Source organism: Hesperophylax consimilis, chromosome 13 (genome assembly GCF_061612785.1).
Source record: "Hesperophylax consimilis isolate HC1 chromosome 13, BYU_Hcon_1.0, whole genome shotgun sequence".
NCBI lineage: Eukaryota > Metazoa > Arthropoda > Insecta > Trichoptera > Limnephilidae > Hesperophylax > Hesperophylax consimilis.
In genome coordinates this window covers 8,544,566-8,571,998 of record NC_142848.1, presented here as the reverse complement: position 1 = coordinate 8,571,998, position 27,433 = coordinate 8,544,566, and positions in this window count along the sequence as shown.

Genomic DNA, 27,433 nt, shown 5'->3' with positions numbered 1-27,433 from the left:
GTTTTTATATTTCTTTTTGAATCAAACATTCTTATATTGTCAATACATGTGCTTTTAGAGTTTTTCATTTTTTTAACAATGTTTTCAATATCAGCTATAGTAGCTCTTGGTAAAAATAAACTGTGAGGTAGTTCTTCCAGTACTATATTAGTAGCTTTGTGATTGCATGTATGTAACATGTTGCTGATGCTATCCGAGAAGTTATTCACAAAATCATTTGACACAGAATCCTCAGTTCTATCTTTTAACATATATCGTGTTATAGTTTCATTACAATCGTTTTTGGGTTTACGTTCTAAAATGTTATTTATCTCGTCCCAAGTTTTTTTTGTAGCATTAAAACAGTTTTTAAATTTATTATTATAGTAGTTAGTTTTATCTTTATTTATAAATTTATTAACAAGGTTTCGTGATTTTTTGTATTCTGTTTCATATGTTTTCTTTGTTGGTGTACTTTTCCATTATTATAAAGTTTATCTCTTTTATTTATATGGCATAATAATTCACTGCTTTCCCATTCATTTATTGCAAAAGGTCGTGTTTTCGGTTTTGCACTATCGTTTTAGAACTACTCTTGTAAAATTTATTAAGAAAAGATTTTTTTTTTCATAAAATGAAATACAATCCTTCTCCTATATAAATTTACTCCAGTTATAATCTCTGATATATCCTTTTGTGAGATGATTTGAATATACTTATTTGCAAAGTCTACCTGACGTTTATGAGATTTTATATTAATAGCAGTGATAAAATGATCGGAAATATTATTTTCACAGACGCAAGCAGTTATTTTCTTACCTCTAAATTTGGCAAATATATGGTCAATACATTTGACCACTTTGTTCATTTAATACAGCTTCTCTGGTTACTACATTGATGCATTTAATTAAATAATGGTTAGTAAATAAGTTAGTTAGTAATTTAGATTTATATCTCCAAGTAAGATAATATTTTCCTTACTATTAATTGTCTCAAGATATGATGATAAGTTCGTCAGTAGTAATCAAACCGAAGAAAACAGAATTCCTGATAAAATTACTTTTTCAAAGATTTTTTCTTGAAATCAATTATACCTACTGATTCAATATTTTACGTCTCTGAACTATGATTCTAATCGACTTTTGGTTTTGCTCTGGAAGATCTGCATTCAAAATGGTAATCTTTTTGCAGGGTTGGAGTCAAACTATTTCCTCAATTTATTTTTTAACTATTTATATCTTCGATTCTCGATTATTGAATTCGAATTCGATTCCGAAAGAAAATTTTCTAAACATTCACGTTCTAAAATCACCAATTTAGGGCAATTTCACTGGGCCTTTTTATTTTTGGGCACTTTACAAAGTTGGGGTCGAAAAAATTAAAGCTTTGAAAATTATTTTAACTAAATAAACGAATTTTATTGTTGGACGATTAAAATACGTAAAATTGACCGAAGTTCCTTATTTTAGAATATTATATAATGTGTTATTATCAAAAATTAATTTACAATAAAAGGCAATGCAAAGAATTGTTTAAGAAAATGTTTAGTTATTATATTAATTTAGTAGAAAAGGAGGTTCATCACAATGCAAAAATATTATTTTTCTAATGCTCAGCTCCAATGATTGTAGTTTAAAAATATGATGTATCTAATGACAAATGTGCGAACACTGCCGAAAGTAAAGTTCATATTTTTGCAGATTCATTCAAAAGTGTCAATGAAATTGATATTACCTAACCTAACCTAACCTAATGATATATCACTTAGAGAATCACATAACTTAAGCTGTTGCTTCATCGAAATAGATGCAATAGGATAGGGTATAATATACCCTGATTTTTCCCAAAGCTTTTGACAGTGTCATTCGTTTTTGTAAAATATAAAGACATCTATTTTATAAATACTCTTTAAATAATGTAAAATTGATACCAGTTGCTCTTATCAGGGACTTAGGAATTATCATTGACGAAAAGCTAACATTTATTCAACACGTAAATTAATTATAAAGCTATAAAAAATGCTTTGTTTCATATGCAGAACCGCAAGCGAATTCAAGTCACTAGAATGCTTGAAAACACTGTACACTTCTTCGGTAACAAGTCAGGTTGAGTATAATTCGCCAATTTCGTCTGTATTCTATAAAATACATTCCAAAAATATAGAAAAAGCACAGCAATAATTTATTAATCTTAAGCTGAATATTCCTTTTCAAGACATATGAAAAAGACGTCCTTAAAAACGAGGTGGTTAGTTTCATTGACACGGTTTCAAGTTGGATGTCTGTTAATAAACTCAAACTTAATCCGACAAAGACGGAATTTATTTTGATAGCTTCTCGTGGAAGACAAGCCCTCATCGACTCCAGTCCAATCCGTATTCAGAATACAAATATAATCCCTTGTACGGAAATAAAATTTCTAGGTTTCAGTTTAGACAATTGTCTTTTTCTTGAATCGCAAATTTCAAAAACTGTAAGTGCTGGCTTTTTCCATCTAAGGCAGATAAAATCAATTAGGAGATGCCTTCCCTCTGATGGAGCAAAATCACTCATAAATTCATTCGTTGTCTCACGTATGGACTATTGTAATAGTGCATATGCTGGCCTACCTAAAAAACAATTCTACAGAATCCAGTCCGTTTTCAATGCTGCGGCGAGAATGATTTTTGATGAATCTAAGCATTGTCGTATAACCCCCCTTCTAAGGGATCGTCTTCATTGGCTTCGATGCCCTGAAAGAATAGAGTTCAAGATCTGCTTAATGACCTTCAAAGCATTGCAGGGAATGGCGCCAGCCTATATATCGGAATTATGTGTCCGACAAAACCTAAACGATAGACAGCTTACTCTGAGGTCAGCAGATCTAGATGTTACCAATCGTTTAATCGAACTTTCTCGGTCAAATCGAGCTGTTTACTATGATCGCTCTTTTCGTGTAGCTGGCCCACTCATTTGGAATAAACTTCCCCCAGCCCTTACCAATATACAAAATTTGGCTGAATTTAAACGGGTTTTAAAAACAAAATTATTCATAAAATCATATCATTTATATTCTCATGAATCTAAGCTTCTTTTCAATATACTATAATAAGCCAGGTTTTGAAGTTCCGGTAATTGTTTGGTTTAATTCCTCCTTATTGTACTTTTATGTCAGCAACACTACCAATAGTCCTACTCCTAGCGTCCACGAGTGGTCTCTTAAGCCCCGCGAGCCCTGGGCAATGTGGCCAATGGCAATACCATCAGCCATAGCAGATAGGAGAGGATGAATGGCGAATCTCCGGCGCCATAAAACCGGAACCCCCCAGCTAAGGGATGGAAACCCCTACAGAAAAAACCCTGGCCCTCCTGGTAGGGGGTTGGGCGAGAGGCTAATAACCTCTCCCTGTAAAAGCAACGCTATTAAGAATCCTAACACAGAGCCTCGGACAACAACTGAACTTAGGAAAAGACCCGGCAAACGAAATAAGGACTTGAAAATAGCTACCTGGAACGCAAGGACGCTGTATAGAAGTGGAGCCCTAGGAGAGATCACTAGGGAGATGACGAAATATAAAATTGACATAATGGCGGTGCAAGAAACCAGATGGATAGGATCTGAGCCATTTGACACAAGAACGCATACGATACTGCAGAGTGGAAATGAAAGACATCATAAATTCGGAGTGGCCTTCATTGTTGACCGGAAATTGGGAAAATGCATATTAGACTTTAAACCCATCAATGAAAGAATGTGCAGCTTACGCATAAAAACGAAATTTTTCAATGTAACATTGATCAACGTACATGCTGGAACGGAAGATAAAGAGGACATAATGAAAGATACATACTATCAGAAACTCGAACAGGTCTACGACACATTACCATCGAACGACATTAAAATGGTAATTGGGGACTTTAACGCCAAGATAGGACAGGATCCTCTGCTCCAACACATTACAGGAATGAACAGTCTACACAAGCACGCTAATAATAACGGAACCCGAGTGATTGATTTCGCAGAATCAAGAAACCTAATAGTGGCCTCGACTCAATTCCCAAGAAAAGACATACACAAACGGACCTGGACGTCGCCAGATGGTAGACACCATAACCAAATTGATCATGTCCTGATAGAAAGAAGGGGGGCAACGAGCATCACAAACGTAAGGACGTATAGGGGTGCCAACTGTGATTCAGACCACTACATGGTGGTGGCCACCTATAGGAGCCGAATTGCAATCAACAGAACACGAAAATCACCAACTATTCCAAAAATCAATACGGAAGCTCTAAAAACACCAGAAGGCAAAGAGCAGTATCACAACGCCCTTTTAAATAGCCTCCCAGATCAGATCACTGAGCAGAACTCCCAAGAATCACTCGAAAAAGATTGGAATGATATAAAAGAAGCAATTGTAAGAGCAGTGGAATCAAGTGTCGGAAACATGCCCAGACAGCCCAGGAACCCGTGGTTTGATGAAGAGTGTGAAAGAAAGATAGCTGAAAAGAATATACTCAGAAAGAAGTACTTGGAAACGTCAACAAGAAACAAAAGACAGGCGTACGAACAAGCGAGAAAAGAAACGAGTAAGCTGATACGGGGAAAGAAAAGAAAATTCTTGAATGATATACTGCTAAAAATGGAACAGGACTTTGTCAATAATAATCCTAGAGAAGCATATAGGGGAGTAAACTTCTTCAAGAAGGGTTTCAAACCGAATACAACACTATGCAAAGACGCTGATGGATCAATTATATCAGATAAGGAACGAATAAAAACAGTGTGGAAAAACTACTTCTATAAACTTCTCAACCCTAATAGCGACCCGAGAAGTCACCCTACCAACATCCCCACTGAATCAAGTAATGAAGAATCAGCGAATCCACCAACAATGCAAGAAATAAATGCTGCACTAAAGAAACTTAAAAACAACAAATCACCTGGGAAAGACAACCTCCCGGCAGAGTTGTTCAAATATGGAAATGAGCATCTGAGAAATCTGCTACTCAATTTAATAACTAAAATATGGACACTGGAAAAAATCCCAGAGGAATGGCAAATAAGCATAATATGCCCAATTCACAAGAAAGGTGACAAATTAAAATGCGAAAATCATAGAGGAATATCACTTCTATGCACAGCATATAAAATCTACACCATGATACTGAAACAAAGAATTGATAAATATGCAGAAAACCTACTGGGAGAGTATCAGGCAGGCTTCCGCACCGGTAGATCCACAACAGACCAACTGTTCACCGTCAGACAGATCTTGGCAAAGTGCTGGGAATTTGACATAGACATACACCAACTATTCATTGATTTCAAGCAAGCATATGATAGCATAGATCGGGAGTGTCTATATGACATACTACTACAATTCCAGATTCCACCTAAATTGGTTAGGCTCATAAAAGCCACAATGTCAGACTCAAGATGTCAGGTCAAAATAGACGGAGAATTGTCGGAAGAATTTACAGTATCACAGGGACTTAAACAGGGGGACAGTCTGGCTCCCACTCTCTTCAACATTGTGCTCGAACATGTAATACGAAAAACACTAATAGACACTGGCTCCAATATTTGTTTCAAGAGCAGTCAAGTTGTCAGATATGCGGATGACATCAACATTGTCGGAAGATCAATTTCAGCCATTAAGGAGGTCTTCGACCCTTTAGAAACAGCGGCGCGGGAAGTAGGACTGCGAGTTAATGTTGACAAAACAAAAATGATGGTACAGAGCAGGAACCCCTCACACAGAAGAAGAAGTAGTGCACTATTTAAAGACAACTACTCATACGAAGTGGTCGACCAATTCACCTACCTGGGCTCCAGCCTGACAGAGAACAATGAGGATCCAGCAGAAATCAGAAGGAGAATCACAGCAGCCAACAAAACATACTTCTCTTTGCTGCCAGTGTTTAAGTCACGTAGTGTCCACAGAAAAACCAAAATAACCATATATAAGACCATTGTAAGAACTGTATTGGCATATGGATGTGAGGCGCTGACACTGACGGTAAAGATGGCTGAAATGCTGGATACTTTTGAAAGAAAGGTGCTGAGAAGAATATGTGGACCCGTGAAAGAGGGCGAACAGTGGCGTATCCGGCACAATATAGAATTGTACGATATATATAAGGCCCCTAGCATCTCTGCACACATGAGACTCCTCAGGCTGAGATGGGCTGGGCATGTACAGAGAATGCCGGATACACGCGTCCCAAAAAGAATTCTGACTGGTTACCCAGGTGGAAAGAGAAAAGTGGGAAGACCCAGACTGAGGTGGGAAGATGAGGTAAGAGGGGATGCAGCACAGCTTCTCCAGGTGACAAACTGGAAGTCAGCCGCTGAGGACAGGAGGAGTTGGAGGCGACTGTTGCAGGAGGCCAAAGCTCGATATGGGCTGTAGCGCCATCGAAGAAGAAGAAGTACTTTTATGTTTAATGTCCACCTATTATATAATATTTTAATGTTTTCCTGTTTTATTGAATATTTTAATTTTAAAGTTTTTATTTTTCGTGCACTGTTATTGTCTTTTATTGTTGTCCTCTACTAAAATAGCACTGTTATTGTTAAATTTTATTCTCTGCTTTTGTGTAAACCGTTTATTCTTTATTTCATATTATGTTATTTATTTTTTTTAAAGGAACACAATAGGAAATTTTATTTTTAAGTTTATTATAGTTAATCGCACTTCAAGTGAAACAACACAAAACTGCGCTATATAAATGCTATGTTATTATTATTATTATTATTAACTATAATATCCTTCTAATGAAACAACTCAATTTGATAACGCTGGCAGATAGGCAGATTATTTCTGACCTCGTTCTATTAAGTAAAATTATGTATTACTTATATTTATATTAACTTCTTGTATAAGCTCATTGGGGCGTAAATAAGTAAATAATACAACTGTCTGAAAATATTCTGTGACTTTGAAAAATATATATTTTATTTATAGTTGCATTTTTTTGGAATCAGAAAATAAATACCACCCACCACTGCTCGTCGGGCCTAGCTAGGCCAGGAAAAGCCCAAATACACGTATTTATTGATCTCGTCCCCTGTCATTGATAAGCATGATTGAACGGGCCACCCCCTCCCTACCCTACACCACCCCCTGGCTACCCTTCTCCCCAAGAAATAAGATTCGCTTACACTTGAAAAATCTTGCGTATCAAACACGCGACTTTTTTTACTAGATTCTAAATAAACAACCGATCTATGTAGTGTTTAGGAGCCTTATAGAAAAATACAACAGAATGTTGCTATATTTTTGTGTTATATGGATTACCAAACATAGATATTTTCAGGAAAAAAAATCTTTCGAAAATGACAAATTCACCTTTATGACATTTCTTAATGTACGTAATCAGAGATGTTGAAAACTGGAAACTTCATTTGAGAAGAAAAATCTTCGTTTTTGTTGATTTTTAATTAAAACATTTTCAGATGTTTACCAGGCGTGCAGTCAAAAGCGCACGTTTGAATGTATTTGTACAAGCTGAAAGTGGTTCAAATTGGTTCGTAATAGTTTGTAACACCCACCCATAGTCCACTCTTACCCCGCAGTAGTTAAAAATGATTCCACTATGCTTAAATAATGCCTCAATCTCTTTTGGCATTAAAAATTCACATATTTATTTATTGTTTTGGTCTTTAATTCGTAGAACTCCATTTAATTTTTTTAAATAAATTTAAAATAAATCAAATTTAATAATGTTATTATAATTATTAAGTTCTGCAAGTATTTATGTTATTTTTACAGTTTTTAATGTGACAGTTGTTTCGGCTTTTGAGGCCATTATCAAACTGTGGATATGTCCACACGGCGACGACTTATATATATGATTTTATTTATCCGCACCCATTTAAATTTCTATAATGTTCAAAAATGATTCGTTAAGAATTGGAATAACCAAAATATTTGGAAATCCAGCAGTGTTTATACACCTGTTAAAATTAATGACCTAAGGGTTTTCTTAATTGTTTGTACGTGGGTGATTATGTTAAGGAATTATATTTTTTGGGTTTTTTGAAAATATTAAGCAGGGGAGAATTGTCATTTTTGTTTGATTATTAATTAGGGTTATGTTTGGATCATTAGTTCTTTTATTTATCTCTAATTGTTCTAGTAAATTTAATCTAAAACCCTTTCTTTCTATGTGTAAAGGTTTAGGCTCGTTGTTGTCAAGCGGGACGTGGTTTTTCTCCAAGAGGTGAGCTGCGAATTTTGAATCAATTTTATTATTTTTATAGCAACGCATATGTTCTTTGAATCTAGTTGAAAAGGCTCTCCCAGTCTGTCCAATATATATGCCGACAAATATTGCCGACAAAAAGGCATTTTGTAATTACAAAGTATCCTCACATATCTGCATAAATAAAAAATATATGAATTATCGCCCACATTTTTTAATGATGGTTTATTTCTCCCCCAAAAGTGAAGCAACGATTGTTAAATAAAGGTAACTCTTTCAACAAGTCAATGCTGTTTATTATCTAATCAATTTCTACAGCAGTTGGACGCCTTGATATAAAGCTATAGTTCAATCGGGTTCGAAAATTAGAAGAAAGAATTTGATTCAGCACTACACAATATAATAGTTCCTATATGGTAAAAGAGGAAATTACTATAATCCCTCTATCAATAAATTAAAGGCAACAACAGAGACATCTATTGACAATTAGTTGGAGTATTATTGAGCAAATCTTGATACCATAGCTCAAATCTTTTTAGCATCATTATTTTGTACAGACCTTTAAAAATAAACTTGTTAAAAAATTAAACACTAATCGATTGAAACAATCTTAGGTAAATTTGTGGCTATTTCACATTAATAATATTTTTATTTTTTATTATGTTACATAAAAAGTACACTTTATTCCTTTAAATAAAGAGAAGGCAAACCGTACAAAAGGTTGTAGGTGTTCCCTCGGTTGAGTGGTGCTACTACAAATACTCGGATCTCCAGCAAAGCTGTAATTCACAAAAGTATTTTGTAGTCTTTGGTGTATTTGAAACAAATCAAGAGAAATAAATCAAACCCGCATTATTTATGTCGGTTAATATCACAAGTTAACATTATATCTCCATTTGGTCTTCTTTCTAAGGAATTTGCAGCTTTTATTTCTTAATTCACAACGATTTCCTGTAAATGTGTTTCGATTACACGTGCTAAATTCTTTCAAGAAAATATATTTTTATATTCAACTTTAATAGATAAAGCTTACATAATAGTTGTTACAGCGGTCGCATATTATTTAATTGAAAAATACTATTGAACAGTAATAGTGTTATAATATACTATAAAAATATTAAACATTCATCCTAGACCCAGTGAAAAGTCAAAAGATGTTACATTTTTTTGGACGCGAGGCCAAGTGTTCACATAAATGCTATTAATAAACTAACCGGATACCGGGTAGTGAACGGATATCAGGTGAACATCTAATTTTTTTCACTTTCAAATTCCTACCGTTAGATCAAGATTTCCTTTTGTGTATTATTGTAACAAATATACAACGGTTTCATGCTACAATTATTTTATAAATAGATTACACAACACCGGTAACTTGCATGCAATGTCAGCTAATGTTTTTAATATGTCTCAAACAATATACAATACTGCACTGATTAAATATTTTTTTATATATTTTTTGTTGGTTCGTTATTTCTTTTAATAACTTTGAACTAATGTGTATTCTGATCTTATAATTTTCCCTTTGCTTTCATATTGTCAATGACTCTCATGCATGTAAATGGCACTTGTGCCGTTAATCTAGATGGAATTTTAATTCGTTTAGAATTTTGCAAAATTAAGATTTTTTTATTTTTATTTTTTTATTTAAAAAAAAAAAAAAAAATTATCATTTTTAATATTGATAGTTCTTAGTCCAAGTATGATATAGTTAAAATTGATGGAGGCTGATATGGTCGAATTAGCTCAGTGGTCAAAACAATGCCCCAGCTAGGAAGAGGACCAGGGCATCTAGCACAGTCAATCGATAGCTAAGGATTTATTGATAATGTCGATAACTTGTCATCGTTCCCGCCACGATTGCAAATTATCAACGCACGAACAACAAAAAGTTCACGAAGAATAAATTAATCTTCTTTATTCGTTGGCTATCTGCGGTTTTGCTCGAGAATGAAGACAAATTACCGACATTATCGATAAAACCTTTATCGATCAACTGTGCTAGATACCCTGGGTTCAATTCTGCGAGAATTGAACCAAAATTTTTCGTTTGGAAGTTGTTAATATTATCTTTAATGGTAAAATATACTATGAAATAAAAACTGCACACTTTATACGAACAGAAATATTGAATACCATAATTTAATAATCAAAGTTCATCCTAGTTTATATTATTTTTAGGAATAACTTCAATGATTCCTAGATTGAATTACTAAACAAAAAATGCGAGACACACTCAATTTATTATTGAGACGTTGGCCGGTCAGTGGCTGAGTTGGTATCGCGTCTGGGTCTCACCCAAGCGTAGTGTATTCAATTCATCGGCTGGCTAAGTCCTTCATTACGATTCAAGTAATATTTTTCGCTTACTGTGATGGTAGTTGAAAAATATTGTCAGGTTATTCGTAACCTGGGAATGTTTATCTTAAATTATTTTCCCTATTTTGACAAACTCAAGAAAATAAATATTTAACGTAAAACCAGGATAGTTTTCCCCGATCTTATCATGCCATGGCTTAAGATTCACGTGATATCTCAAAGAGCTGAATAGATCTGCGGCACAGCGGGAACGTGCACACATTTTTAGCAAAACGGATACAGAACATCATGTATCAGAGGCCTCGTTACAAAGCTCGTCAATATTTGGTATTCTTGCGAGGATTTCGGCCATCGCGGGTGACAAGGAACTCTACTTAGGCCCGGCACCAAAACTTTTATTCCCAATAGGGGTCCTTCCCCTTTCCTCCTTTTCCCCTTCCCCCCGGAGCATTCCGGCCTACCTTCCTCTGGCCCTCGGCACACAACACTCAACACTCTGCCCGAGATGTCTTATAATGTGACGTAAACAATTTTCTGAATGGAAAAATGAAAATTTACTTAAAACGGAAGATGCTCAGAGTAACGAGCGTCATTGATCCCTACGACACAGGTGCATAGTAGGGAAATAGGTGTTAATGTAAAAAAAGTTACCCCTAAGAGGTCGGAAATGAGAATCATTTTTAGATTCACGCCCGGACATGCACTGATGAGAATTATTATTTGATAGGCGTCTCTGATTCTCCAGATTTTCAACATACTTTTACATTACACAACAACAGATTGTCTTTGATGACCTGATACCCATCGGAAGCTCAGAATTTAAAAGCTTCAACCAGTTCTAGAGTTCTACTTCGTATGGTAAGATGATATAAATGTTATGAACACTAAGGACTAGGTACATTTTAAAGAATATTCAACATTATAATGACAATAAAAACAGGCAACATCTTGTGAGTCAGAAGCGTCAGTAATAAATTTATTGTTTTCGAGTTAAATTTGTAGAAAGATTTTATGTTTTATATTTTTATATTTTGGACAAGGACAAGAGGACAGAACAGAAGGCGAAACAGCTGTGACGTGTAATAATAATTAAGCAGCAAAATTTGTTCGTATATAAAGCGTTTTTTATAAATTTAATAGTAAAATTATTAAATAAAAAAAGTTTAGATTATCATTTTTGTTAAAGAAATACAAAAAAAATCCGGGATACGAATCGCCTGACAATATTTGAAAATCTCCTACTACCACCACAGTAAGCGGAAAATGTTGCTTTGTTTTGTGTCGTAGTCAGTCGAGGAATTAAACGCACGACGCCTGAAATACGTAATGCAAAGTTGTTTATGAATACCACGAGTATTCCTTCAGTTGTTTTCGCATGTTTACATGCATAGTATATTCATCTCACAGCTCACCCGAGGGCGTATAATTATTATAATCCCCCAGTGTGAGGAATGTTGTTTGGTGAAAAAATTGACTTTGTCCTTCATTGTGTTTAAACATTATTACTATGCCACATTAGCCATAATAACTTCTCCCCAAGTATCCGAATAGGCCTACAGCTTGCAATAAGCGTAGGCCTTCCGTACATTCCAGTTTTCTCTAAAAACTACAATAATTCAATTAAGTTATATTAGTACTTCTTGCAACGAATGTGGGACAATCTCTCTCCCTGTATCTTGCGTGAGGGGGGAGGCATTTAATATGGGATATGTGTGGTTAAACCGGATGCTATATCAAGAGAGCAGAAAACGCGTGAGGTTTTCCGAGGAAATTGCTTCCCTCATTGTTTCAGCGATAGAGCCAAAGCACAGAGAAGCTCTAAAATATAATGGACATTCTTGTGTTCCCATTATTCGAGTAACTTTTCTTTTGAACAAAATTAAGAAAAGAAAATCCAAAATTTCATTAAATAGGATTTCTTTTAAATACGTCTAATTTAATTTGACGGCCTCCGTGGTCGAGTGGTTAGTTAACTAGAAACTGGAGGTTGCGGATTCAAATCCCGACATGGGCAAGAAGATCATTATTATTTTCCCAATTTATTCATTAAAAATACTATAAAGTATATTTGCGATACGTTCCATAGTGGAAGATACTCTGCCTTGGTGTAAGACCAGCATTCTAAATTGAAACATTCCTTGAAATGGCTTAAGTCTTGTTTGGTGACCAGATCTGAATAGCCAGTTACCTCACCTTCTAATTCCCACTCTCAATACCTTTAGCCCCACAACATACACCAATTGGGGATGCCATAGTCTCACTGCCTCCAGACGGTTAAGAGCAGTTGGGACTTGTGAGGTTTCACAAAAAAAATAGGATTTCGATTTTTTTTTCTCTAATGAATGATTGACCCTTAGAAAAAAATTCTAAGGGTCAATCTTAACAAGTAAAGTCAGATTTCGTAATTTTCAAGGGTCTGAAAATGACTTTTACATTTTCATAAAAGCTTTGTTTACTAGCTGATTAATCAGATTTATTAACATCAACGATCAGCACTAGTTTTTTAAAAATAAAATTATTAACTTCGCCCCTGGGAAAAAATGCTCGCACCACTGTCAAAGAAAGCATCCATAAGAAGTAAATATTTTCCATCGCTCGTGTGAACATAAATCCAACCTGAGTGCGGTGTTCTACGTATGTATGGAGTGTATGCAGTGGTACCATAGTCCACCATACACCATTCGCCGTCTACTCCGGCCAACCCGTTCCTCCCCGTGTTGAGATTATCGATAAACATCTTAATCCATCAACATGTAATCCTATATCCGGCTGATATGGGTATCGTATGAAGGTTCGCTGGGGCTCGGTGGCTGAAGGGGTTAAAATGCTTCAAAATAATAATAAATAATCGGGATAATTAAAAAAAAAAGTTATGAACCTAATATTCAGACTTATGCGTAGTTAACACGAGGACAGGACAATATTGTTTTTAATAAACTGCACAAACCCATTTTACTGAATGGTGGTCTTACACGAGGGCGATACTGAGAGTATTTTCCATATGTGTGAACTCTGCATTAGTGCTATGATAAGTTAATGTTAAAATTATGCTGGATGTTTTGTCTTTTTGAAACATTTAGGTACACATTTACATGTATTCCAGAGGCCATGGAAATAACTACATTGTTTATGCTTACACAAATGTGTATGGCCACATCTCAATTTTTCAATAATTTATGTAAATGTTTCTAAAAAAACAAAACATTATGTGTGCAGGTGAACCACCTTAAGGTTGCAATATTTCGTACTCTATAAAATTAGATAACCATCAAATTGACAATCTGTGCCGTTCATTTTTTTTCTCCATTTTATTAATGTCTGTTAAATGCAGATTCTTTGTCCGATTTATTTTTAATTCAAAATGTGATCAGCGGAAATGCATAACAGTCGTTTTATATAGGCTCATTTCTGCTTTGGATCAAATTGTGAGACGCTGACAGTTTGAAACACCGTCGACGTAAATAATTATTTCTCTTTTATTTATATTAGTGGTCTACCAAAAACCTCTAAAGCAGATGGACGTCTTCTAAATACTATTTCATAAAAACCCTTTTTTCGACAAAATGGTCTACTGATATTGTAGTTTGAAAGACCGACATTTTCCCGTTATTCAATTCTTTATTTTAGGATTGCAAAAATAACGGTATTAGTTGAATTAAATTGCTGTCGAGAATAAATGTTTTTTAATGTCTGACATGAATATATATCATGACTTATGTCATAAATATATTTCATGAATATATATCGTCACTTATGTCATGAAAATATGTCACGAATATATGTCATGAATATATATCATGACTTATGTCATGAATATATTTCGTGAATATATTTCGTGAATATATATCGTGACTTATGCCATGCATATATATGTCATTAATATATGTCATGGATATATATCATGACTTATGTCATGAATATATATCGTGACTTATACCATGAATATATATGTCATGAATGTATGTCATGAATATTCACATCAGAATTCGAAGATTGGAAGATCTCCAGGCTGCATAAAGGCAAACTTTGTGATCTATGCTAAATTCAGCTGCGAATAAGGATGATCTGATGTGATCGTAATGCCTGGGAAGTGCTATCAGCCCTGCTCTGCAGGTGAGCTGAGCTCCGTCATCTCTGCGTGCCCCTCGGGAGTTCCACGTAATGTCTTGAATGCCGCCATTAACTCTTCGAAGAATTGCCAATAAAATAAACGGTAATTAGCGTTCCTGATGGTTTCAAACAATGTCTTTTATTATTTTTATGTCCTGTTTTGCATAATATCCCGAACCCCACGATAAAACAGAATATTAAGGTTAAGATATGTGCGTACCTAAAAGTAAACGAGCCGAGTATAATAATTTAATTCATATGAAGATTCTACAAGGCAGCTTTTAGTCTTATAGCCCTTTACCCCGCGAAGATAAAACAAGTTTTAATTATACTTCTTACAATCATTTGTTCAGAGGAAAATGAATAATATTCTCTGTAACGATGTCCGGCTGGTAAGCTAAATTGGTTGTTTGGTTTTCCCTTCAGTTCATTAAGTCTTACCTGCCTTTATATATCGAGAAGGTAGACCGTTAAAATAACATCCTTATCATTACAATACGGCCACCCCACTCATGACGGTTTTCCATTCATTAAAGACCCTTTTGAAAAACACATTATAACACTAACAATGATTTTCAATTCCTCGACACTGCGAGATACGAGATAGTGTCGGACCGATCAGATGTATACTTTTCCTATTTGCAAGCGACAATAGAGACAGGGTTCCCTTTTCACAGCTTTTCCAAGGGGATGAAGATATTCCCTCGCAGTGGGTGGTGGTTGGGTGTAGGGTCAGGTGGTGGGAAGTGGGGGGGTGGAACTGCGGGGAAGGGTCTGCGCCTCCCCCAATGACCGCCCGAGTGATGTATCGCATGACCGTAGCTTCAATGGCTTTGCAGAGTTATTATTGATATCGCTTTATAGCACTTTCACCAGTTCAACTTACGACTTCGCCGCAGAAGAAAATTTTGCACTTTTATTTGGATGTAATTTTTCTTTCACATCGTCTAGGTATTTTTCATAATTTGGAAGTCGAAACCAATAAAAGAGCTTAAATGTTCAAATATCGTTTTTTTAGATAATAGGGCAAACGACAGCATATTTTTCTTTTAATATTAACAGTGAATTATTTGAAATACTACCGGTTTGCAGAATGTGTAAATTCATTTAAACGTTGTGACATAATTATTATGATTTCCTCAGTGAATAGAGCATACAAACACCATTATAAGAAACTGATCAGTTTTCACATTTTAAGAACGCATCGCACAAATTTACTTTGATTTATCTGCGGATACGGGTAACGACTTCACAAACAAAACAAACTCCGAGGGAAACTGGAAGAAAAACTTAATATGCAAAAAAATGCAGAAGTCTTCGATTATTCAGCATTGAAAGGTTTGTTTTTCCAAGAATTGCGCTTGCATTGCACAATAGTACGATTTATTGTTATTATGCCGGCCAAACCAATCTGGAGTCTAAAAACCATAAAGTTGAGGGAAACAAATTGGGATACAATGAATAAGTTATTGCTCGGCGATGAAGCATCTGCTTCCAAACTTACAGCTGCTTTTGTGTTTGATATTCAGGAGAAATTATTGGAATTACATTTTTGGTATCATTTGGTGCTATGTTTTGCATTTGTTGCACGAATTGTTATTTTTCTTATGATTACGAGTGTAAATATGACAGAGGTGGTTAAATCAATTAGTGTGGAGGACATTACACATTATTTTGTACAATTCAAACATACATTTGATATAAAAATTGTATTTTTTATTTTTTTTTACATTAGCTCCACATAGGAGGCCTTGAGAAAAAATCCTTCAGGGCCTATGTCATCTTTTGAGTGTGTTTTGTGGAGGTCTTTTTATGGAAAGGAAGGAGAGGATATAATGGGAAGGAAAAGTTATGAGGGGTGAGTAGGAATTCGGGGGTCAGAGTGTCTAGGAATGACGGACGTATGAATCCATCCCTCACACTGCGGTGCAAGGCGATGGGTCGAGAGAGTTCGGCTGGAGAGGTGAAAGGATAAATCCTTTTTAAAGTTCATCAGCCGTTTCAAAATACCTGTTACATAACTTAGAAAAGTTTTATCTCAGTGAAAGTCGTAGAGTAAATATTTTAGTAACCATTAAAATTTTTAAAACTATCTAAAAAATACTACGGGTAGTTTGGCTAATATATCTTAGGTACAAGCTGACGTATACCCGGCATTGATCGTGGTTAAGGATATTTTGGAGAAAAATTTTGAGGTGGTGAATAATTCCGGTATATCTGAAAACTGAGTGCTTTTTTAAAGTGGAATCAATTCTGAAGAATTGACAAAGTTTTGCTTCTTTTGAATAATTTGATCGTGCCATCTCTTCCTTGGGCGTCATCGACTTCTTCTATACATTTTCCTTACACCTCTCTCTTTGTTCACCACTTACATCACATTTTTCAACACATAAGTGTTTGATTCATTTCTTCGTTCCATGTTTTTCTTAGGCATCCTCAACTTCTTCCACCATTCACTTCCACGTCATTCATAGCCCTTACACATCGTTCTTCGTTCATCATGTTTGTCTCATTTTACCACAAATAATTATTCGATTCGTGTCTTCCTCGGGCGTCCCCTACTTTTTCTACCAATCACTTCATATATATAGAGTATCATGAAATTTTCATTATTACTGTTAAAAAACTAAATTAATACGACTATTTATCTCATTACAGTGTAGGGGGCGTCCCTGATTTCGTCTACCATTTTAACTACTATCTAAACGCTCCTGGCACTAATAAAAACGAACTTTGAAATTTTCTTCGAAATCGGTTCAGTAATTTTTGAGTCTATGGCATGCACAGACCGACAATGCCTTTTAGTTACGTAGATAAAAAATCATTTCTCAGCAATGAAAGGAAAATTATCTTTCACAGCTGCATTGGCTTATTTGAACGAATGTAAAATGCGTTTTTCTTAATCACTCAAATTTAGGTATTTACATAGATTTAACAAAAGACATCGTTTGAAACAAAATATTCCTCCAGATCTATATGCGCACTCAATTATTGATAATGTTTCTAAGACATTAATCACCAACCAGACACTTGTAAAGACTGAATGCTCGCGGACAAAACAATATTGAATAAACAAGACAGAATAAAAACACATGGCAGCATCCCACCGATTAAATCCATAATCTCTCTTCTAAAGATATTACTTACAGTGTATTTATTATGTTCTGCGGGCAAGTTTCTTTGAGTAGCTAGTAGCTTGTTAGTGCTGACTCTCTTCCAAGACAAAACCACTAATAAGTTTGATAAACCGTCACACCCTCCCCAGCCACCCTCCTCTCATCCCCTATCTTATCTTGTAAGAAACTGCTCCTTCGTTATTATAGCAAAACTAAACTTGTAGGGACTATTTTTTTTTTGTTTTTATGAAGACATGCTTTGAAGACATGCTCTATAAAGTTGTGACTTTATAAATACAAAGACTCATATTATTTTTGAGCTGGGATTTTAAGTCAAAAGTTTGGACTACGTTTTTAATTAAAATGGGTAATTTAACTTTTTAAAGAAGGAAAATTCTACCATGAATAAAAGATTAGATACCCACCCATACGAGAAACTACCAAAAAAGTCTTATGGGATCGTTTCTAAAATGTAGGTACAAGTTTTAAAAGAAGACCATACAATAATCTAACTGCCTAGAGTCAGTGAAGGGAATACCGCGAGGTGGTGGGAAAATGGAAAGGGTAAGAAAATGGAGTAAAGGAAGTTCCAGATAAGTTATTTATTCATTTACTAAATAAAGCTAAAGTAATTCACAGGGAAGCTTTCCGCAAGGCCCCTGTATAGGCCCTGCACTATCGTAATTCATTACGGCAACGATCGTTGCGAATAGTTATTTTTTTACTTGGTGTGAAACGCCTGTGTTGAGACGGTAATTTAAAGGAGTGATATTCAACTAGGTTAATATTAGTGTAAATAAGATAAACAGATTACAATTTACAAATATAAAAGGACGAAAAGAATTTTGAACCTGTTGATTTTAAATTATACAATGGAGTCATAATTACAACAATGTTTTCCGTTTGAAATGTTTTTCGCAGTACAAATGAGTTGAAAAAGGCTGCGGTGGAAATATTAGTAGACATCTAGAATCATTGAACATTTTTAATGATGTCTTGGAACTCAGAAAGAAGTGTATTTTAAAACTTGTGTTAGTTTGTTGAAAGTTTCCGAGGATTTCATGCTCGGGAACCGTAAGTAATTATTTACTGCCAGAATAGTCAAGACTATTCTCGGAATAAATCGTCAACATTATTGACAACTGAAGATGTTTCAACATTATGGAGTTTCGCCAGATTTCCACACCTATTTAATTCAGTTTGATTTCGCCAGACAGCTCGAATACCAGCATTCGATAATTCAAGTAGTATGAGGATGGTAGTGATAATCAGATAGCCTGTCTTTTGATTTCGAAGATTTTGCGATATTTGACGAGGAAGGAGATATTTGGACTTTATTTATTATTTTTACTTTAACTTCAGATTAAGCTGACTTTTTGCTAAGGAGACAGAGGTTAAAGACAATTGCTTCGGTAGTGTAAAACATTTTTTTACTGTGTGTTAGCCCTACGATGAACCCTAATTTTGTACAAGACCAGCTGCAGTGTAGGTAAACTCAAAAAACAATTGATTGTGGGTAAAATCAAATTGTGGATTAGAAAAATGTACTATACACTTCAATTTAGTTGGACGAGTAGTCTAAAGCGTCGGGTTTGCACTGGTTACGGATTCAATCCCCTACAAGTTAAGACCTCCATAGTTGCACAAGCAACGTTTTCTGCTTATCAAAATAATATGAACAGTAGGAGGATTTCAAATATTGTCAGGATTGTTCAACCCCAAATGTTTGTCAAACTACGAGGGGGTACCCAAAAGAAACCAAACTGATGCGGGGGGCTTAGTTTTTGTAGTACCAGTAGTACAGCTACCATTCCTCAGTCAGTTTGCTAGGCACTTCTCTAAAAAAGTTAACCATTCGGCAGGTGTGAATTTTTTGGTGATGGTTGTTTTGTATGCTCGTCGTTTTTGCGATGACTGATTTTCGTGAATAGCGCGCGGCTGTGATGTTTTAAAAACTGTGCATAGAAATTCTTGAAATGTTAAAAAAGGATTACAGGGATGAAATCAGCCATCTCAAAAACGAGGAGCACACAACACAACAGTCACAGAAAGGACGACTTCTTCAGCGCAGTGCTTGGCATACTGACTGGAGATAGGTACCGGCATAACCCTGTACTACAAACACTAAATCAGTTCGGTTTCTTTTGGGTACCCCCTAGTATGTTCTTGAAAGTAATATATATTATTTAAGTTTTTATTTGTTCCGAAAACCACTTGACTACATCGGCAAGGGTCTGATTTTTCAAACGAGAATTAAAATCTCCAATGCAGATGACCTGCCCAAGATCATAGTTGTTAAAACTTTAATTCTTCTGACACCGTTCTGTAAACGCATTAGTTGTTTCCCTCGTAGCATGGTGCTATTTCTCAAGGGTATTGAACCCTTTCATTCAGGAATTTCGTGGTGTACAGTGTACATGCGAGGCTTATATAAGGTTTCAGCTATTTTAGGACCGGCACTATTCCCCGGAAGATATGTGGGTATTGACAAACCCTTATCTTCATCTGCAAGGTGTTCCGGAAGATATTCGAGTTTTCGAGAAAAGCAAACATTTACCGTGGCTATGTAAATATTAAATAAACGCGATATTATTATTTTCGCTTCATGTTTCACTCTGTTCGTTTTTGTTTCGTATTTGCGGATGTATATCGCTACTATTTCAAATAAATTTATATTTAAAGATCTGAAGAAAATATTTTATTCTCTTACGATACATGTATTGTGTAAACTCCAGCTTGTTCAAGCTTCCTAAGCGACGGAAATAAACAACCAAAAACGATCAGATTTCTTAGAAAATTTGCCCCTTTTCATGTTTGTAAATACCCGGTAAAATTACACGGTTGAAAAATGTATTTTTTTTAACAATATGTAGCTTTCACAATATGTTATATGAACTTGTTGAATTGTTAATGATTTTGTAATTCCAATAATATTAAGAACTTTTCTGACAAGATATGTTGTTCCTTCAAAGTATAGCGAATGTCGTTGTAACATGAATGAATGTCATAAACTATTTGTAAATTTTTTTCGCCCAAATTTATAACAATTAAAAAAAACGTACTGTCGTTTCAAAAGTTAGATCTATTCTAATTATAAACCAAATCAACTAAACCAAACCAGGCATCATTTATTGGATAACCAACACCTCTGCCATAGGTCTCTGCAAGTGGTTGGCTACTTTTGGGGACTTAGCAGAGGTGCCCGGGTTCATCGGGTGAGTTGTGATCAGGGTGCGCCTGCCCAATACCTGCGTGGCCTTCCAGATCAGGAGAGGCTAGTTTGGGGAGACCCTTTGACCTCTCCAACTGGTCTCTCAACAAGTCACTTGTATCTTGCCTTCTGGACCGAACACACACGCGAAAGCGTTTAGTTTGAGACAAAATTCAGGACATAAGGCCTCTGAAGATGGACAGTGAGATCTGTCCAAAACGTCAGGAATTAAAAAGTCTTTTTTAGAACTACGTTACGCGGGTAAACCGAGAACATCATTCTACAACTTACACCCGTGAAAATCTTAACCATAACATATATATACATATATATATAAAAATAAATCCGTTTGCCGCGACTCCCGGTTCTGATATTATTATTAACGTATTTGAAGTCTGACTCTAATTGCCCGCCGCAAGAACTTACGGTTGAGGCTTATTGAATAGAACTACATTTCCATCAAAAAGAAAATCACAATCCAGTCATGCATGACTATTTGATCATTATATTTAAACCGAGGCATACGCAAGAATGAATATGTAATGGATTCGTCCCTTTTTCTTTTAGGGAGGTTCAGCCACCGCACCCGCCCTTTCCCTTTTTGGGTCTTTACCCTCTTCCTACGTAAGCATTTTCCCTTCACCCCCGGCCAGTTACCCTTCAAACTAACCCCGTTTTACCCCACATTTTTCCATTGACATCTCACCCATATTATAGTGTCTCGGCTTCCCCCTTTTAAGACTCGAATACATTATTACTACACCACAACTTCACTCCACTTGCGACAAATACTATAAACGTGCAAACGTCCCCATTAGGCTTATTCCTAACTTTCTTGATAGACAGTATATCTGTTTTATTAACAAAGGTTTACTATTCTGCTTTGCGAACAACAAACTTTATTTTCAGGGTGAAAATATAGCGGAAAATAAATTCTCATTTGCTAGAGAAGAAATAACTTATTTTTTCATTTTAATTATTGATGTGAAACCACATTACTGACTTATCAAATTAAAATATGTTTTAAACTTATTACATTTTCTATATTCTATTTAAATCTTAAAATTAAACAAAAATAAAGCACTTAAATTTGATATTGTTCCTTGTATATTAATAGATATTAAACCACGTTACTGTAAATTGTAGGAGCAAGTTGCCGTTATATACTTCATCATACATTTATATAATTATTTTTTATCGGCGTAATAAATGAAAATTCCCTTTAAAAGATTATTTTTTTTCCGACCAAACATATTTTTTGCTTACATTGATCCGTACTACTACTAACTAAATACTTTCCTTTATGCACGTTCTGTATTTTCTGTTCTAAGAAGAGACGGTTTTCCTCATAGCCATTCTGTATGCCCAGCTATATATCAGTGCCGATGGCATATGCGTAATTAACAGACTAAGATCGCTGTGAATATTTAAGTGAGAAAATGAGTTCGCGGGGAGGCAATTATTTGTACAAATACATACAAATACATACACACACATACACACACACACATACACACACCCACAAACTCACCCTTGTATAAACCCCCTTCACACACGAGTGTAAAGTTTATTCGGCATTTGTAATGTGTATGCACCCTTCAACGTAATATAGACGGAACGCGCGTCATTCAACTTCGGTTTGCAAAATACTTCATAGTGAGCAGGAAAATATTATATTATAATTCCTTTCTACAGCCTAGTGATGGGAAAATCAATCTATATTTTATTCGTTTTGTTTGAAGTGGAACATAAAGTAAAATCGACAGAATCATCCACAAATTAAACAAAAAATACATTTTACTACCGACATACCCATATTACATAAAAAAATGAATTACTAATAACTAATAACTAATTAATTTTCCAGAATTGTTAAAAATTGAAGCTAACCTGGATGAAATGTATAAAAACATACACTGATAAAAGTAAAGAGATGTGCCGTGGTCTACTTATAAGTCTGCCTGAAAGAAAAGAAATGGGGATTTTTCACTGTTTTTTTTTATTCTGAAAAAAAAGAAAGGAAAAGATATTGGAGGTATTCTTATTTAATTTTTATGTTGATTAATAAATTTTTCATAACAATTTAAAATGTCTCATTGTTTGCTTTATCGCCAAAATGACATGTTCGTTTTCTTTCGTGAATTCGGCGGCGATCACGTCACGCCGGGCGAAGTTGGTGACAACCCTCTTACCAGTCATTGGCATTTTCTATGTCATAATAACATTTTAGCCAGTTGGAACCGTTTCGGAATGTGCGGTTTTAGATTGTTTTAAAAAACCAATAATATTTGGTTAATTTATACAGCGCCGTTTTCGTGAGAAATCATCTCAAGGGCGCTGTACAAATATATTAATAAAATAATTAAAACTAGAACTACTGACTTAAAACTAGTAACTTACTTCTAAGACTTATTTCTAGTGACTTAAGACTAAGGCCTTTAACTACTATCTCAATGACATATATATTTACATATGTAGAAACATACAACTAACATTAATATTAACAATCTAATTTTACTAGCGCCAGAATAAGAAGGAAGTTCTCAATAATTATGAATGAAAATATTCAAATGAAAAAATTTTATTGCAATAAATAAAAAAATAAACAATAAATATTCCACACATTTTTAGTACTATGATCAGAATATGAAAAATAAACTATAATTATTCCACACATTTATAGTATTATCATCAGAATCTGAAAATTAAACTAAAAATATTTCACACATTTTTAACGTTTTCACAATTTGTGAAAATACCCAATAGCACATAAACAGACATCTGCAATGTTATTTATACCTAAAAGCATTGAGAATTTAATCCTTCTCTTACTTTTTTTAGTTTTTACATATAAATAATGATTGAATTATGTGTATTTCGCTAACATATACATAACAAATAACAAATACATTGAATATATTTATCACACATCGTATCCGAACGATTTAATCGAAATCTGATTCTATTACAACTAGTATGTACGAATTCATTAAAAATCGCAGAAAAAGATTTTAAAACTGGATCGTGATTAATTTTTGGATTATTATTCTGTGTTGCGATTCCTCTATGCTCATGTTTTTAGCCAACGTTTCGGTCAACGTTACAATGTCCTTAATCAGGGCGGAAGTGTAGACTGTGGTGAAGTGAATTTATGTTAAAGAATTAGTTAAAGTATGTAGAAGTGATTCAGTGATTAGGTAATTCTGTGATTCAGTGATTCTGTGATTCAGTGATTCGGTGATCAGTGATTCAGTGGTGCATTGATTCCGTGTTTCAGTAATTCGGTGATTCAGTGGTTCGGTGATTTCAGTATAGTAATTAAATACATTTAAGTGGTTTTCAGTGTTTATGGCCACACAAAACAAAATTTGTACCCTCAATACATCCATTGTATTGTAGTGGCGGGGGTAGGTATGGGGGATGTTCTTTGCTTATGAGTCTCAGCTAATGCGACGCTGTTCTTTTGGTTTTATTTTTTGAAGTCTTAAAGAAGTCTCACGGAGCTGGACCCAAGCAAATTTTTTTTTCTGTAAATTTGTAGAAATGTATTACATTGTTGTACAATTAACAGCTATTCAACTCGTATAACAAAACCGCTTAAAATAACAGATGAAATGCATTTAAAATTAATACGAAGGTAAATAATAATGGAAGTCTGTTTATTTTATAAGTTTTTTTGTTAAATGAGAAATAAATGATAATCATAAAAGTCTCGCAAAAAATCATTATAAAAGTAATACTTAAAAAAACTCTACTTTCCCAAAAAAAATGCTTTTTAAATTGTTTCCAGCACCAAATATTGATGATATATTTAAGCAAACTTCCATTATAAAAATGTGTAAAGAAAAAAATAACACAGAATATCAAGAATTTTACACTCTGATGAGAAATAGAAATCAATTTATTACGCCAATCTTTAAAACAACTCAAATGCAAAACCATTATATTTACCAAGCCCTAAAAAACTACAATAATCTCCCTTCCGAGTTGCGCTGTATTACGAACCAACAAGAACAAATAAATAAAATCAAACTTTTTTCCAAAAAAAACTTATAGTAAAAAAAATAAATATATATTATTATATATAGTTTACACATAACATAATATTATAACATAGAATCTAAGTATGAATCGTGGCTCCCTTATCAGGCACAAGAGCTCCTATTTTCTGATAAGGTATACATGACCAATTATGAACCTTAATATTATATTTTGCAAAATGTGTATGTATTAATGTAACCCATATGATCTATATTAAAATAATATAAAAATAATTAAAAAAATAAAATCAAAAATAATAAGAAAGAATATAACATACGTGAAAATTGTCAAAGATATGTGAAATGGAAGACCATTGACATTTTAAAATGGAAGAAAATTTAAAAAAAAAGATTAAAGCGACAAATGTTTCCGTATTCAATAGGGTGGATCGCCATTGTATGGAATTTTTTTTTTGTAAATTAGTTGTCGCGGGGTGGGGAATAGATGCTCTAGGTACATACAATTAAGCATACAAAATATCGATTTAAAATTTTGATAGCAAGTACTGCCCCAAAGCAGTTGAATTATTTAAAATCTGGTAAAAAATTGTCCCTTTATAAAACAGTTTTGTGTCAATATTAATACTTTAATTTTTACTTTTACATTTCATAATGAATAAAAATTGCCGCGCCTTATTTAATAATATTAAAAAAAATTGATAATATTTATTTTCCCGCGAAAATTTGACAAATTGCCGAGTCCACTTTCTGGCGCCTCGCTCGCGCACCGCGCATCTTTCGATCAATCGTCCATATCTCGCAGTACAGTTTCAAGTTTTACTAACGTTGATCTTCCAACTGACCAACAATACTTTGCTTCATCTACTCCTTCTTCTTATGTTATAAATCCAACAGACAGTGGACTATCTGTTGTATCCAGAACATTGGATCGATACAGTATTTCTGATCAGGCAGGTGCTGCCATCGTCTGCGCTACATTGCAAGATATTAGATTAGTGACAACAGATAATCTAACAAACGTGATCGATCGTAATAAGATTCGACGTGCTTGTGCCAAAACTAGGACCACACTGACTGCCATCAACCAGCCTCATTTTGATTTGTGCATTTGCATATCGTTTGACGGTCAAAGGATAAAACATTAATCATGGAGGATGGACGCAGAAAAGTTGTGATAGAAGAACAAATCAGTCTTTTGAAAGAACCTAGCTCACAATACATTGGCCACATGGGCGTTAAGTTCGGCGATTCTAAAACAATAGCTCACAAATTGTTTGCATATTTTGTGGCCAAATCCATTGATTTAGCGTGCATCGTGGCTATCGGATGTGACGGAACAGCAGTTAATACTGGAACTAAGTCTGGCATTATTCGACTTGTTGAAGGAAAGCTCCATCGTCCACTTCAGTGGTTGGTCTGTCAGTTACATGCTAATGAGTTAAGTTTGAGACACCTTTTGAATACCTTGATGGATTGACAAGAGGTCCTAGAAGCTTTAGCGGCCAACTAGGAAAGTTTTTCAAGAACTGTGAACATCTTCCTGTGATAGAATTTCAAGCAATAGAATGCAACTTACCTATGAACCTTACTTATGAAATTACAAAATCCCGTGACGACCTTAGCACAGACCAGCTTTATTTATTGGAAATGTGCCGAGCAATCGCCGAAGGACAATGTAATGAAAACTTAACGAAAAGAAACCCGGGTAAAATCTGTCATTCGCGTTGGTTAACAACAGCCAATACTATTCTCCGACTTTACACATCAACCAAGAATCCGACAGAAATCAGGTGATATTGACTGAATTTGTGCTAAGAGTGTATGCTCCGATGTGGTTTAAAATAAAAACACAGCCTTCGAGACAACCAAGAGCAGACTTCAACCGGCGAGACACCTCCACGAAACCATAAAATTGTCTTGTTACCTTCCAGAGCATTTGAAAAAGGTGGTAGATCCTGTAATTCAACGCAACGGGTATTACAACATACTAATAAGTATATTTTAGCGAAAATATACTTATTAGTATGTTAAACGATAAACGAAGACAGATTAGAGAGTTGGCTCTCAGACGGATTCTAAGTATCCGAGAACTTACGTTGGGTTCTCTCCAATAAGAGTATTTAAGCTACCTACTTTTAATTTCAACGCAGAAGACTACATATATTGACTTGATCTACTGGGAAAAAACATCAGAAGCACCTCTTACAAAACTGATATCTAGCGAGACAATAATTGATGCCATTGCAGACCACGAAATTATCGAATCCAACATTTTGTGTAAGTTCCGATTGATGCCCTGTCACACGCAAGCCACGGAAAGATGCATCAAAGTGGCAACGGCATCATGTTCTGCTGTTTGCGGCCCTGAAAGACGTGAAGGGTGGATACAAAACGAGCTAGAATCTTGTCGTATAATGCCAGTATTGAATTCGAAGAAGGACTATAAAATACAATAACTTTTATGATTTTTGACTATATTTTTTAACAGTGTTTGTGATTTTTTGTGTA